Source organism: Salvelinus fontinalis, chromosome 19 (assembly GCF_029448725.1).
Source record: "Salvelinus fontinalis isolate EN_2023a chromosome 19, ASM2944872v1, whole genome shotgun sequence".
Taxonomy (NCBI): Eukaryota; Metazoa; Chordata; class Actinopteri; order Salmoniformes; family Salmonidae; genus Salvelinus; species Salvelinus fontinalis.
In genome coordinates this window covers 32,426,185-32,439,614 of record NC_074683.1, presented here as the reverse complement: position 1 = coordinate 32,439,614, position 13,430 = coordinate 32,426,185, and positions in this window count along the sequence as shown.

Genomic DNA, 13,430 nt, shown 5'->3' with positions numbered 1-13,430 from the left:
CTGACAATGTAAAAATCTGTTGTTCTCTCTGAGCAAGGCAGTTAACCCACTATTCCCTGGGAGCCGAACATGTGGGTGTCGATTATGGCAGCCCCCCTGCACCTCTCTGATTCAGAGGGGTTGGGTTAAATGTGGAAGACACATTTCAGTTGAATATATTCAGTTGTACAACTGACTAGGTATCGCCCTTTCCATTATATTACCAGTAGAGGGCGGCAAGTGTACAGTGAATGTAAGGCAGCCAAGGATGCCTGCTGCTACCACTCCTTGAGGAATCATTGGTCCACTCTATATCCAGGCCTCAGGACCTCACATAGCTCTTCGTTATATGATTGCATTCACATGATTGTTATGGCTTTATAGATTGATTGTTAGTGATCTATGAATTTTGTTGATGGGCAGTTCCTTATCTCCCGCATTTGTTCTGGTTTTACTGCTGTGATTGGCTGACTTTATTGGTCAGATTATAGGACTGTGGTGTCTCTAATCATGTGCTTGAATGAGAGGATCAGGCAGTGTGTGTGTGTATGTGGTCCGTATGATGCTGTTAACCCCTTGTACTCACACCTCCACTCTGTATCTGACCTCCTTGTGACCCAGCTGGTTCAACTTATTCTGTAAGACTGTCTGTCACCGACTGAGGTTACGTCCCAAATGGTACCCTATTGCCTATATAGTGCACTACCATAGACCAGGGCCCATAGTGCTCTTCCCTATATAGTGCACTACTTTTGACCAGGGCCCATAGTGCTTTTCCCTATATAGTGCACTACTTTTGACCAGGGCCCATAGTGCTCTTCCCTAATATAGTGAACTACTTTTGACCAGGGCCCATAGTGCCCCTCACTATATAGTGCACTACTTTTGACCAGGGCTCATAGTGCTCTGGTCAAAATGTATGCCCTACATATAAGGAACAGAGTGCCTTTTGAGATGCAGAGTCAATCTCAACTTTGTCCCCAGATGAGATCTACCCATCCCTCCTCCTCCACCCCTCTACCTCGCTTGTGGGAGGGACAATGGGCGGAAGGTTGTCTGGGAGTCCCTGGTTGGGTGCAGCAGGGGATGTCCACATGACTCAGTTCAGTATGGGGATTTTATAGTGTGGTGACAAGCGCATCTGCCCACCAGCATGCATGTGTTTGTATTTGTCTGCATTTGTGTGTGTGCTTGCGTGCGTGTGTGTGTGTGTGTGTGAGAGAGAATACATGGGAGGTCTTCCTGTGTCTGGGAGGTGCTTTCCCAAAACTGATTACCCCATACATCTCTAATATCTGACAGTAAATCAGGTTTATTATGCAGATATTGCATTTATTTTCTCCCATCTTACAATGATGGCTTTGTGTCCAAACTGCACACAACTGTGTGAATCTGTGTGCAGTCTGTGTGTATGATGAACCCCCACAGAGATGGCTCTGTGGTATTGGGAAGCTTCTCCACAGCCAACCACACACATCCTTTAGTCATTATCAATCTGGATGAGACCCAACAAGCAGGGTTGGTTGGTGATTAGGATGTATAAAGACTCTGTTTAACCTCTAATTAGCACAACATACAGCTCTCTCGATGTCATGCTGCATAGCCGTCTATTTTAGATATGGCTCTGGCTGCATAGGGAGATTCCCAACCCAGTCCACGTATCTTCACCTATAGTTACTGGCAGTGATAATTCACAGATGTTTTCATACTTCAAATGTCGTCTATTGGTGAGACGAGTATAAGTCCCGCAAAGTTTTATAGATCCAGCTGCATAAATATGCCTGCAATCCAAATGAATGAGAAAGATTGCCACTGTCTACTTTAATCATTTTAGATGGTAACTATCTTTCCCATTAATTTAGGAATGGTCCTTGCTTTCCGTGATCCTTGGGACATCCCCTATCCCATTGAAGTTTAAATGTAAAATGGGTAAGGTTAGGTAAGGGTGATGGTTAAGGTCAGGGTTTAGCGTAGGGTCATCCCAAGGATCCTAGAAAGCACCATTTAGGGAATCTGGATTGACAAACTTTGATTTTGAAATTATGAACTACCCCTCTAAGGTACAATAAGGCAGCATTGCCTGTATGATGGGCCGACAGACCTCCCCTGCAGCCTCTCAGGGGACCTCAGTCAGTCCAAGCACACTTCAGAGCTCTGTGGGACCCGGCTGTAGGTAGAGCGTAGGTGCACTTGACCCAGAGCAATGACACTCTTTAAGTGTTAAGTGGACCATGTGATGTGATGTCTAATTGCACAATCTGCTAGCCAGGGAAGGGAAGTGGCTGAGGGAGAGGAGAGAGAGATGGCGCCATGTTGACCTGTACTGACTGAGCAGTGTGCTCAGCTGATGGAGCCTGACCCTGTGTGAGGCAAGCGTTCAGGGGGGTGTGTGTGTGTAGGGGAGGATCAGAGTGTGAGTGTGTGTGTGTGTGTGTGTGGGGGGGGGGGGGGGGGGCGCAGTGTGTGTGTGTGTGGGGGGGGGCGCAGAGTGTGTGTGTGTGGGGGGGGGGCGCAGAGTGTGTGTGTGTGGGGGGGGGTTCAGAGTGTGTGTGGGAGGGGTTCAGAGTGCGGGGATAACAGCTCAGTATGGTAGCACTGCTAGTAGTAGTAACCCAAAGCAGTAATGATGACATGCACTGAAAGTCTCTGTGTATTATGACTTCTTTAATGGAGAATGTTTTTTAACGCCTTACAAAAATTATTATAATAATATGAACACTCTGGAAAAGATTTACTAGTCTGTCTTTCAAAAATAAATAATAACGCCTTACAAATGTAAGTGTGCTTTACACACAGCCTTTATCTTTTATTTCATTAAATAACACGTCCAAACTTTAGACTGATGCAAACGCTCAGAACGTCCCGCTTTCTGTGTTACTAAAATTCAATCAATTGTCACAGGGAATATTCATGAGAGAGTATGCCTGAAAACCGTACACACAGAGCAGGGATGAGTTCAACAACACACAACACGTCATCTGTTTCATCCCTGTGTGGTTATCGATGCAGCACCAACATGTGTCTCAGAAGGGAGGAACGAGCACCCCGAAAAATAAATGGTAACGGACAAAGCCTACAATTTGTGGCTGAGCATAAAGCAAAGAATAGGCAGCTTTTGTGTCAGCAGTGTCCTCTGCTCTTCTCGCTGTAGCTTAGTTTGAACACGGCTGGGGGCGGCTGTAGCGTCACTGTGCATGTCGTGTTGCTGTATAAAAGCCAGTCACCTCAAAGGGAAAAGCCTCAACTATTCAACAATGAATAGTGGGGCTGTAGGCAGGAAGAATTGCTGTTTATCTAAATGCTCCTGGGCTAAACATAGTCAGCTGTCATTATGTCTGGCTATTCTTCCTATTCCCCTCAAACATGTATTTATTTATGTCCCAATTCTGTAGTTTAATGACCCATTTTGTGGTTGAAGAGACTAGCTGAGTCTCCCTCCCTCCCAAGCCACAAGACTCCTGAACGGGTAACCATCTGGTTACCCGGACTATTTGCATTGTGTGTCCCCCCCCAAACCCCTCTTTTACGCTGCTGCTACTCTCTGTTTATCTTATATGCATAGTCACTTTAACTATACATTCATGTACATACTACCTCAATTGGCCCGACCAACCAGTGCTCCCGCACGTTGGCTAACTGGGCTATCTGCATTGTGTCCCACCCACCACCCGCCAACCCCTCTTTTTACGCTACTGCTACTCTCTGTTCATCATATATGCATAGTCACTTTAACCATACCTACATGTACATACTACCTCAATCAGCCTGACTAACCGGTGTCTGTATATAGCCTTGCTACTCTTATTTTCAAATGTCTTTTTACTGTTGTTTTATTTCTTTACTTACCTACACACACTTTTTTTTTCTCTGCACTATTGGTTAGAGCCTGTAAGTAAGCATCTCACTGTAAGGTCTACTACACCTGTTGTATTCTGCGCACAAGACAAATAAACTTTGATTTGATTTGAAAGGGTAGTGACTCGAGGCAGCGGAGGGGAGGCAGTCTCTCTTGAGCCTGTAGAGGACAAACAGTGCTATAGACCACCTATCAGGATGAAAGAGCATGGACAGTGTTTCAAATCAACGTAAAGCCCTGTCTTCCAGCTTGCGTGGTTTGTACGCATGTTCCTTTATCAGGCATAATCACTCATTAAATGATCAAACTCAATGAATTTAACTGTACAGTTGTGCACTCAGCCAATACATAGAGATTTTTTTTCCTTCTTCCCTAAACTTTTACCAACGAATGTCAAGGGTTTGGATGCTTGTAGAGTCACATTCCCTGCAGGACATTGATAAACCTCAGACTGTCAGGACCGAGTCCAAGGGCCAAGGTCCAGGGCCATTTGAATGGGGCCATATTATATATTTTATGTGTACATATACAGTGCATTCAGAAAGTATTCAGACCTCTTGACTTTTTCCACATTTTGTTACGTTACATACAGCCTTATTCTAAAAAGGATAAAATTGTTTTTTTCCCCTCATCAATCTACAAACAATACACAACAAAATGGAAATATCACATTTACATAAGTATTCAGACCCTTTGGCAGCGTTTATAGCCTTAGGTATGACTCTACAAGCTTGGCACATCTGTATTTGGGGAGTGTCTCCCATTCTTCTATGCAGATCCTTTCAGGTTGGATGGGGAGTGTCGCTGCACAGCTGTTTTCAGGTTTCTCCAGAGATGTTAGATCGGGTTCAAGTCCGGGCTCTGTCTGGGCAACTCAAGGACATTCGGAGACTTGTCCGGAAGCCACTCCTACGTTGTCTTGGCTGTGTGCTTAGGGTCGTTGTCCTGTTGGAAGGTGAACCTTCGCCCCAGTCTGAAGTCCTGAGCGCTCTGGAGCAGGTTTTCATCAAGGATTTCTCTGTACTTTACTCCAGGGGCAATAATTCAGGCTGGGAATTTGACTCCATCCCAGGCCACCCTGTTCATGCAAACCACGAGGCCGCTAATTTTGTAGGATAACCCTATTTGTTGACGTAACGGGTACAGAACTAGTTATACATTTGGCCACTATGTTAATCTGGGAAGAAAGTTATTAACATTACAAAATACAAACATTTGGGACTGACCAACAAGTAGCCTATCTGAACACTGAGGTTTCAAGGTATGCCATGGCTATGGGTGCACCCTCAAAAACTCACTAGGAATACACCAATCATTGCACATACAAATGTACACGGCTAGACATACAAAACAATTAGCCTACACTTTTTAAAAAGAGAATGAGATATACAGAGTTAGCTCAAATGTTCAAATTATTATCTTTATATTCAAGCATCCAGCATATCAAAAGTATCAAACAACTTCACACACATTCACCGAACTTGAACATAAGCTACAACAATGTAAGTAAGTATAATACAAAAGTCAAAAAAGCACTCCGCTACAAAAAAATGTAGATTACAATGTTCACTACTGGTGTCCATAAAGCAAACAGCACAAACATAAACACATCTATACCCTGAGTCAATGAAATTGAACATTGGCTACAGAACTGCAAGTATAATATGAAAGTCCAAAAAACATGCCTCTGTACAAAAGCTTTAACTCACAGCAAATGTTCTTTCACCCATGTCAGCCTGTTAAGGAAGAGTCATGGCATAGCTACTTCAGAGTAACCAGGAAGTAATTACCACTAGTACACCAGTAGGCAGCGCAGTAACTCACTGCTCTCTGCCATCTTGTCAATGATATCATCTTTGTCAAGTCCCAAAAGAATCTCCTTCTCTGTTTCCATCAAAAGGAACACTTCAAGGTTCTCTTGAGTGAGAGAGGTTCTTAGGCGGTTCTTCACGAATTTCAGGGTGGAGAAGGTCCTCTCACACGCCACCTGAGTGATGGATAGGGTGAGGAGGAACTTGTAGCCCAAACCAATGATGTGATACGCATCCATGAGCAGATTGTACTGAGACAGGAGAAGATAGCAGCATATTGGGCAGTTTTTACACGTGGAACAACTTCTGCTCACCAACTCCACACTTTCATCAGGATCCTCAAAGCCTTCCCCTGATTCATCACTGGCGGAGGCGGCCCTGGTGTTGTACTCCTCCAATGCTGACTGTTTCAGTCTTTCCCACTGCAAGGCTGATCAATTCAGCCTGGAAATCCTCAAAAGTGGCATGTTCATCAAATTCCAGTAAGCATTTGCTGAGCTCCTTCATGGCTGTCTTTGGAAGGCCCTTTTCTCTGATCTAAGGAAAATGCTTGGGATTCATGCAGGAGACATCTGCACACAGCACTGCATTTGCTGCATAACGGCGGTGAATACTTTCAACAACAGTGTCCAGTACCACATTGTGGATCTTGATTTTGTAATCCATGTCTGCATTAGCAATGGGCTCGTCTTCTGCCAACTCACCTGATTTTCTCTTCTTTTTTTATTGTTCTCTTCTCTGGGAGAGCATTCTGAGCTTCGGCATCACAGTCCTGCTGCTCCTCCAGAATGCCATTGGCCCACTAAACAAAGTCGTCTGCAGCCCTCTTCACTCACTCAGTCTTGGCCACACTTTCTCAGGTTATCCTCCGTTCACGTCACCAAGTGCTGTGCTATTACGATATCCATGCCATTTGTTTGCAAGTATTTAGAGAGAGGGGACGTCTGCTCAAAAATCCAGAGAAAAACCTCAGCTGTAAGTATGGTTTCATACTTTAGGAGAGCATCCTCGTACCCTTGGGCCTTGCTTCGGATGGCAGGTTTTCTGGTCACATCCTTTTCAATTCTTTCCATAGGGATGACCACATCCGTGTAAAGTGCACGGTCAGGCTTTGCAAAGCTTCCAAATACTTTCCTCAAGGCCTCGTCTATGGCCCACCAGCATGTTTCACCAATTACATCAAGCCGTCTGTGTCTCCTGTCCTCACTGGTTTCCTCCCATAGCTTAATGCGCTTGTAGGAATCTCGAACGAACACTGCAATGTCATTCAGTAGTGAGAAAAGGGATTCACTTGCCACAACAAACCCAGTGGTGTCAGTTAGCACAAGGTTGAGGACATGTGAGTAACACCATATGGATACTTGGTTAGGAGACTCTCCTGTGAGCAATGCAGAGAAGCCCCTGTATTGTCCCTGCATATTAGCTGCTCCGTCTGTTGCATTACCAACACAGTGTTTGATATATATGTCCATCTTCTCAAGGGTCTGTTTCACCAGGTCCACAAAGTACTGTCCAGTCGATGACTCACAGTCAACGGCCGCAATGAGTCTCTGGTGGACAACATCAGTGACATATCGCAGAACTACTGCACACTGGTCTTTGGATGTTAAATCCTGTGTTGTGTCCATTCGTATTGAGAACATCCCTGGCTTTCTCACTTCAACAGCAACTGTCTGCTGGATCAACATTCTGATGACGTCAATTACTTTATTTGCTGTTGTTTTGGACGTCATAGTTACCAAGGACCCTCGTCCTTTACTTCCCATCTGCTTCTTGCTCTTCTCAATGCAACCACTAACATGCTCTTGTAGGCAGACATCATATTTGCTTAGCAACAATATAAGCTCAAGAAACTTGCCATGATTGACGGCCATGTTTTCCAAGTTACATGCAGCTTCATGCCTGTGTCCTCTGTAGCTAAGCCCACATTTACCAATAACTTTAAATACATCAATCACACGTTCCATGACCTGCCTCCTCTTTCTGACCTGGTCTCGTTGAACTGACATTTGCTTATCACACAGAAGGGTACAGATGTCTGCTTTGCTGGCTCTGAAGAAAAAGGCTTCTGCACTTTCTCTATGGGTCTTGCTTCTCTCGTGTTCCTGTACTCTCTGATGGGCATGTCTCCAGGCCTGCATGCCTCCTTTGACAAATGCACAATCACTGGCTGAAGGTTTTGCGAATGCAAGACATACTGAGCAGAACAAGGAGTGAGTTACTTCATTGTAGGTCAGCCATTTTCTGTCTGTGCCATCTTTGGAGTGGAATACATTGGGAATGACTCTGAGGGGTTTGCTTTGGGTGGAACTGAAAAAATAAGTCAAAATCCTTGGACTGAGGACGGGCAAAATAATCAAATGGATATTCAGTGCTTTCGCTGTCCCTCTCTATTTTCCCTGTACTGGGTTCTGAACCTCTCTCTATCTCTATCTCTATCTCTCTCTATCGCTATCTCTCTCTATTGCTATCTCTCTGTATCTATCTCTCTTTATCTCTCTTTATCTATCTCTCTCTATCTCTCTCTATCTATCTCTCTCTATTGCTATCTCTCTCTATCTCTCTCTATCTATCTCTCTCTATCGCTATCTCTCTCTATCTCTCTCTATCTATCTGCACATCTGGTTGCTCTGCAGAATGAGAATAACATTGTAAATAACCTAAACTTGTATAACTTGTGCAGTCATCGATTGTATGCCCCCCGATTACAGTCCTACTGATAATCTCATAAATAAAGCACATATCAATGTAAAATCATAGCCTCCATGTTTAGGTTTGTGCTCTTCAGTTGTACCTGAAGGTTCCTGCTCTGAGTCTGTCTCTGAACTGACCACCACCTCCAGTTCTGCAGGAGCACCTGAAGGTTCCTGCTCTGAGTCTGAGTCTGACTCTGAACTGACCACCACCTCCAGTTCTGCAGGAGCACCTGAAGGTTCCTGCTCTGAGTCTGACTCTGAACTGACCACCACCTCCAGTTCTGCAGGAGCACCTGAAGGTTCCTGCTCTGAGTCTGACTCTGAACTGACCACCACCTCCAGTTCTGCAGGAGCACCTGAAGGTTCCTGCTCTGAGTCTGACTCTGAACTGACCACCACCTCCAGTTCTGCAGGAGCACCTGAAGGTTCCTGCTCTGAGTCTGACTCTGAACTGACCACCACCTCCAGTTCTGCAGGAGCACCTGAAGGTTCCTGCTCTGAGTCTGACTCTGAACTGACCACCACCTCCAGTTCTGCAGGAGCACCTGAAGGTTCCTGCTCTGAGTCTGACTCTGAACTGACCACCACCTCCAGTTCTGCAGGAGCACCTGAAGGTTCCTGCTCTGAGTCTGACTCTGAACTGACCACCATCTCCAGTTCTGCAGGAGCACCTGAAGCTCTAGCGCTGCTGCTGCTTCCTCCTCCACCTTTACAAAGAAAATACTATATTATCATATTCACTATCAGTAGTGTATCAGTAGTCTACATTAATACAGCCCTGGGAAAAAATGAAGAGTGGTCTCTTAATTTGGAGTGGTCTCTTAATTTTTCCCAGAGCTGTATATTATTGTAGTAACTTGTAATGCTGGTACCTTTGGCGCTAATGATCTTTGTCAATGCCTGTGCTGTGTCACACAGGCTACTGTGTTATGTTCATGGATGTATTATGGTTACGTTACTGTAGCCTGTTTCGCTGTACAGTGTATGTGCACTTTCCCTAGCTTATGTGGTATGAGTCATGACCGAATTCTGGCAAGTCCATAGTCTAGGTTTTACTATTAGTTGAAACATATTGCCTTCAATGTCATATTATGATCGCTATGTTGCACTCATTGCTATGATATAATTTCTCCACGAAGACGTAAGACGTGCAAACTGTTTAGCCTACCGGCCGCCGTGTCACTATTATTAGCTAGGCTACTTAGCTAGACATGCTGGGTGTCGTGTGTGTGTGTCAGTGTGTGTGTTTCTGACTGACCTGGTCCCTTACTGGCGAACATGTCGCTTATTTTGCAGCATTTAGCTGTGTCTGTGGCAAGGGCCTTTCTCTTTTTCATTCTCTCCCTCTCTGCTCCACCTTTCCTTTTTTGACTGTCCATTTCGCCGTGCGACTTGTGTAGAATGTTATCGGTAGAGAAGCAGGTAGACGGTTGTTTTGTTCGTTGCGGAGAGACCTGATGTCATTTTTGGCACATGCACCCTCAGGTGGGGACATTGCAGTGAGAGTGAGAGTCGCGGAGTGAGAGTGAGAGTCGCGCCTGATGGGAGGATTCTCTGTCAACTCATTCCTGCCAACTATATTATCGCTGGTCAAGTTGACTATTCACGGCAGGCCAAAATGACCCTCAGGCCACCGGGAAATGTTTCGGTGCTCCCGACGGCCAGTCCGCCACTGCTTTGCTCTGTTCATCTTTCCCTCGATCCTGACTAATCTCCCAGTACCTGACGCTGAAAAACATCCCCACAGCATCATGCTTCACCGTAGGGATGGTGCCAGGTTTCCTCCAGACGTGACGCTTGGCATTTAGGCCAAAGAGTTCAATCTTGGTTTCATCAGACCAGACAATCGTGTTTCTCATGGTCTGAGAGTCTTTAGGTGCCTTTTGGTAAACTCCAAGCGGGCTGTCATGTGCCTTTTACTGAGGAGTGGCTTTCGTTTGGCCACTCTACCATAAAGGCCTGATTGGTGGAGTGCTGCAGAGATCGTTGTCCTTCTGGAAGGTTCTCCACAGAGGAACTCTGGAGCTCTGTCAAAGTGACCATTGGGTTCTTGGTTACCTCCCTGACCAAGGCCCTTCTCCCCCAATTGCTCAGTTTGGCCGGGCGGCCAGCTCTAGGAGAGTCTTAGTGGTTCCAAACTTCTTCCATTTAAGAATGATCAAGGTCACTGTGTTCTTGGGGACCTTCAATGCTGCAGACATTTTTTGGTAGCCTTCACCAAATCTATGCCTCGACACAATTCTGTCTCTGAGAATTCTTTCGACCTCATGGCTTGGTTTTTGCTGTCAACTGTGGGACCTTATATAGACAGGTTTGTGCCTTTCCAAATCATGTCCAATCAATTGAATTTACCACAGGTGGACTTTAATCAAGTTGTAGAAACATCTCAAGGATGATCAATGGAAACAGGATGCACCTGAGCTGAATTTCAAATATCATAGCAAAGTGTCTTAATATTTATGAATATAAGGTATTTCAGTTTTTTATTTTTAATACATTTGCAAATAAATCCCTTTTTTAAATTATGGGCTATTGTGTGTAGATTGATGCAACAAAAAAAAAGATTTCATCCATTTGAGAATAAGGCTGTAACGTAACAAAATGTGGAAAAAGTCAAGGGGTCTGAATACTTTCCGAATGCACTGTATGTACATATGAAATGCTGTAAATATATATTAGTGTGGTGGGGGGGGCTGGGGGCTGTAGTACTGGGATGGGGTGGTGGGCCGCGGGGCCTCTGGGTCAAAGCAGCCTTTGTGTGGGAGCTAGCTAGCGAAGGGAGCCTCTCTCTGGGGCCTCCCCTCAGCTCGGCGGTGCCCGGGCCTTGTGGTGGCGGATCACAGTTAATAACTGTGGGGTGGGCTGTCAGAGGCACTTAGCCTGACGCTGGACAGACAGGGCCTTCGAACAGAGCCTCTCCTCTGCCCGGCCTGTGGCTGCAGGCAGGAGCACCCAGGCATGGGACCAGAGAGCACAGCCACCTGGACTGGGGTGGGGACAGATAGGTAAAGGAACGCTGGTCAGAAAATGGAGATGGAGAGACTTATACAAATGGATCTTGGAAATGTAACTGTATGTGTGTTTGAGTGGTTGAATTTGTTTGTAGGCTGTCGGCTGCTGTGGCTTTATATAGTTTGGGCAGACTATCCATTTCCCAAGCTGACATGATTTGACTGTTGAGGAGTTAATTTCCTATTCAGGAAAAAGACCATTACCCATTAACACATTTAATGTAGCCTGAACATTCTCAGTGAACCCACAATGATGTTTTCTTTCATCTGTGATTGATTGAATAGCGGCCTGTGATTTGCCCTGTTATTTCCACATCCTTGTCATTGCCATGGCACTTTAGCCACTTTTGTCAACAGTGACTAGTTACCCTGCAATCTGGCATTAGATCAGATGCTGTTAGGCGGGAATATTATGACTGGGTAAACAGGAGAGGCTGCAGGGATACCTGCTTTTAAACCGTTTATCTAATCTCACCAACAGGGATGAGATGTGGACTTTGAATCCCCAGCGGAAGAACGCAGATTGTTCAGTCACTGCCTGTCTTGTTTAACTGGAAATAAAACCCACTCCAAGATGAGACCCTTCTTCATTGGACCAAGCGGTCCTTTGAAATCCTTCTCGTCCAGAGTACCTGCTTTATGAGAAAGGAGCAGATAACAGGTAATTACAGCTCTGGCCTGCTCTGCAGAGGGTCAATGAAGGTCTGATATTGATGGGCTGAAGCGGCTACGGTGCTGAAGTTTCCTCCCAGACACTCACATTAGATATGGTTCAGTGGAGGTCTTAAGGACCCTCTCCCTGAAGGTAAACCTACCTAGTATATCTGATTCTGATAACCAAATTAGGATTATAAAAGAAGCACAACTGTATCAATTTATCTATCTATGAATAATAAACTGCAGGTACATTTATTTTCTCTGTTGTGTGTGAGGTACAGGCGTTTTTTGAATATTCATGATAATTTCAATAGATTCTTAGAAATTTAAACTCAATTAGTCCCATTTATCCACTGACGTACACTACAGGTACCGTAGTGGCAAACGAACCAGACACTAAGTGGATGGTAGACACCGGCCGGTAAGTGGGATGACGCAAGGCTTACCTTTCCTTTAAACGCACACGTAGCTTATTGATATAGCGGCTTCACCCGGTGAAAGACCCCAGTCTGGCACTTCAGAGTTCGGGGAGTCTCTGGCATTCTGTTTAAATCATCACTTCCTGCTCTCAATCCCTGCGTCTGCTTATACTTCACCCCCCCCCCCCCCCCCCCAGTCCGCACACCCACCTCGGCCTGTCCCTGCCCTGGCTTAGGCCCGCCCGCCCGTCTGGCTGGCAGGGAGATGATCAGGGTCTTGGGGCTCTGGGTGAAGGGATCTGCTCCCTCTTGGCTCCCTTCAAAATGAAGGGTTAATCAGTTAGCCCCAGAGCGGGGCTTCCAGGCAGACCCCCAAGCCAGCAGCCACAAGCCACCCTTACTGTAGCCATAGCCCGAATCCACCTCCCCTGCCGCAGCAGGCCACACTAAACAAAACTGGTTTGGCCTTGTCCTTGACAAGACCCTCTCTCCCACCCTCCGCCTCCCCTGCTGTCTCCCCCATGTCTCCCCTTCATGCACTCTCTCACAGCACGCACAGACACACTGAGAGAAACCAGGTGCCACATCAGTTTCCAAAAAAGTGTTTGGCTGCTCTCTTTCTCTTACCTTTTGGGCTATTGCTTCCCACTCCTCTTACCCTCCCCCCCCTCTCAGACTCAGACACCCATCGTCTCACCCCAAAGCCTCCTTCTATTTTCCCTGACTGAGTGGGGTTATGTTCTTGATCCTCTGTGGGGTCAGAGAAGAAGAAGGCAAACAAACGTGGTGAGGGGGGTTTGTTGGGAAGCAGATGTACTCTGATTTCCATGTTGTTTCGACTATGTAGTTGAGCAAGAGAGATGATATTGTTCTGTGTAATCAAAACGGATCTCTTTTAGCAACAGTACTGTAATGTGTTGTAACAAATGAGGGTCACGCTTTATTTTACAGTAGACTTATCTGGTTTTCTACATTGTAATTGTATTATTTATTTTTTTAAC